Raw genomic sequence first — 2500 nt, 5'->3', positions numbered from 1 at the left:
TGTTGGTGAACACCGGAGACAGCTGGTCAGCGCAGTGCCTGAGGGTGGCTGGAGAGACAGAGTCCGGCCCGGCTGCTTTGCGTGGATTCTGCCTCTTGAAAAGCCCATTAACTTCTCCCTCCTGAAAGGAGAGAGTCGTTTCTGTAGTATGGGTGGGGGATGGGGCCTCTTGGGTGGGAAGGGGTGGTTCAGGACAGTCCAATTGTCTTTCAAATCTACGGTAGAACTCGTTCAGGTCGTTGGCTAGGCGGGAGTCGTTAGTGGTGTGGGGCGCTCTGGGTTTGTAGTTGGTGATGTGCCTGAGCCCTTTGGCAGACAGAAGCAGCGTCGTTAGTAGAGAACTGGTGTTTTAGTGTCTCTGAGTACAGTCGTTTAGCCTCTCTCACCGCTTTGCTAAACCTGTTCTTCGACTCCTTGAATCTGTCTCTATCCCCACTCCTAAACGCTTCCTCCTTCTCCAACCTCAACCTTTTGAGCTTTGCTGAGAACCAGGGCTTGTTGTTGTTAAAGTTCACCCTGGTACGTGTTGGGATACAGCAGTCCTCACAGAAGCTGATGTACACAGCCTCTGTGAGTTCATCCAGACTATTGGTAGCAGTCGTGAACATATCCCAGTCAGTACAGTCTAAGCACGCCCGCAAATCTTCCACAGCCTCACTGGTCCACTGTTTAGATGTCCTCACAGCAGGTTTACAGAGTTTTAGTTGCTGCCTGTATGCACGAATCAGGTGGACCAAGGGAGTTCTGTGCGAGCCGAACAGCCCCGTGACCCACAAGAGAAACATCCCCGCCAAATTCGAGCGTTTGACGGGGTCTATCCGTGAAAAAATATTCACGTTTTTGAGTGCACATGCATTTCTGCTGCAAATGCCTCTGGAAGTTTCATGCCGTTCGTATGCCAATTGTGGCAACACGAAAATGACCCGTTTTCCCATTCCGAGGGATTTCTGTGCGACCCTAACAGCCCCGTGAGCCACAAGAGACACATCCCCGCCAATTTCTAGCGTTTCACGGGGTCTATCCGTGAAAAATATAGACGTTTTTGAGTGCACATGCATTTCTGCTGCAGATGCCTCTGGAAGTTTCATGCCGTTCGTACGCAATGTGGCAACACGAAAATGACCCCTTTTCCCATTCCGAGGGATTTCTGTGCGACCCTAACTAACAGCGCCCGTGAGCCACAAGAGAGACATCCCCGTCAATTTATAGCGTTTCACGGGGTCTATCCGTGAAAAATATAGACGTTTTTGAGTGCACATGCATTCCTGCTGCAAATGCCTCTGGAAGTTTCATGCCGTTCCTATGCAATGTGGCCACACAAAAATGACCCGTTTTCCCATTCCGAGGCATTTCTGTGCGACCCTAACAGCCCCGTGAGCCACAAGAGAGACATCCCCGCCAACTTCTAGCGTTTGACGGGGTCTATGCGTGAAAAATATTAAAATTTTTGAGTGCACGTGCCTTTCTGCTGCAAATGCCTCTGGAAGTTTCATGGCGTTCCTATGCAATGTGGCAACACGAAAATGACCCCTTTTCCCATTCCGAGGGAGTTCTGTGCCACCCTAACAGCCCCGTGAGCCACAAGAGACACATCCCCGCCAATTTCTAGCGTTTCACGGGGTCTATCCGTGAAACATATAGAAGTTTTTGAGTGCACATGCATTCCTGCTGCAAATGCCTCTGGAAGTTTCATGCGGTTCGTACGCAATGTGGCAACACGAAAATGACCCGTTTTCCCATTCCCAGGGATTTCTGTGCGACCCGAACAGCCCCGTGAGCCACAAGAGACACATCCCCGCCAATTTCTAGCGTTTCACGGGGTCTATCCGTGAAAAATATCAATTTTTTTTTACTGCACATGCATTTCTGCTGCAAATGCCTCAGGAAGTTGCATGCGGTTCGCATGCAATGTGGCGACACGAAAATGACCCGTTTTCCCATTACGAGGGATTTCTGTGCCACCCTAACAGCCCCGTGAGCCACAAGAGAGACATCCCCGCCAATTTCTAGCGTATCACGGGGTCTATCCGTGAGAAATATTCACTTTTTTGAGTGCACATGCATTCCTGCTGCAAATGCCTCTGGAAGTTTCATGCGGTTCGTATGCAATGTGGCGACACGAAAATGACCCGTTTTCCCATTCCGAGGGATTTCTGTACCACCCTAACAGCCCCGTGAGCCACAAGAGAGACATCCCCGCCCACTTCTAGCGTTTCACGGGGTCTCTCCGTGAAAAATATCACATTTTTTGAGTGCACATGCATTCCTGCTGCAAATGCCTCTGGAAGTTTCATGCGGTTCGCATGCAATGTGGCGACACGAAAATGACCCGTTTTTTCCCATTCCGAGGGATTTCTGTGCCACCCTAACAGCCCCGTGAGCCACAAGAGACACATCCCCGCCAATTTCTAGCGTTTCACGGGGTCTATCCGTGAAAAATATTCAATTTTTTGACTGCACATGCATTTCTGCTGCAAATGCCTCTGGAAGTTTCATGCGG

Source organism: Petromyzon marinus, unplaced genomic scaffold, assembly GCF_048934315.1.
Source record: "Petromyzon marinus isolate PM22_M1 ecotype Great Lakes invasive population unplaced genomic scaffold, UKy_Petmar_22M1.pri1.0 PM_G_Scaffold_38, whole genome shotgun sequence".
Taxonomy (NCBI): Eukaryota; Metazoa; Chordata; class Hyperoartia; order Petromyzontiformes; family Petromyzontidae; genus Petromyzon; species Petromyzon marinus.
This window is presented reverse-complemented; position numbering follows the sequence as displayed.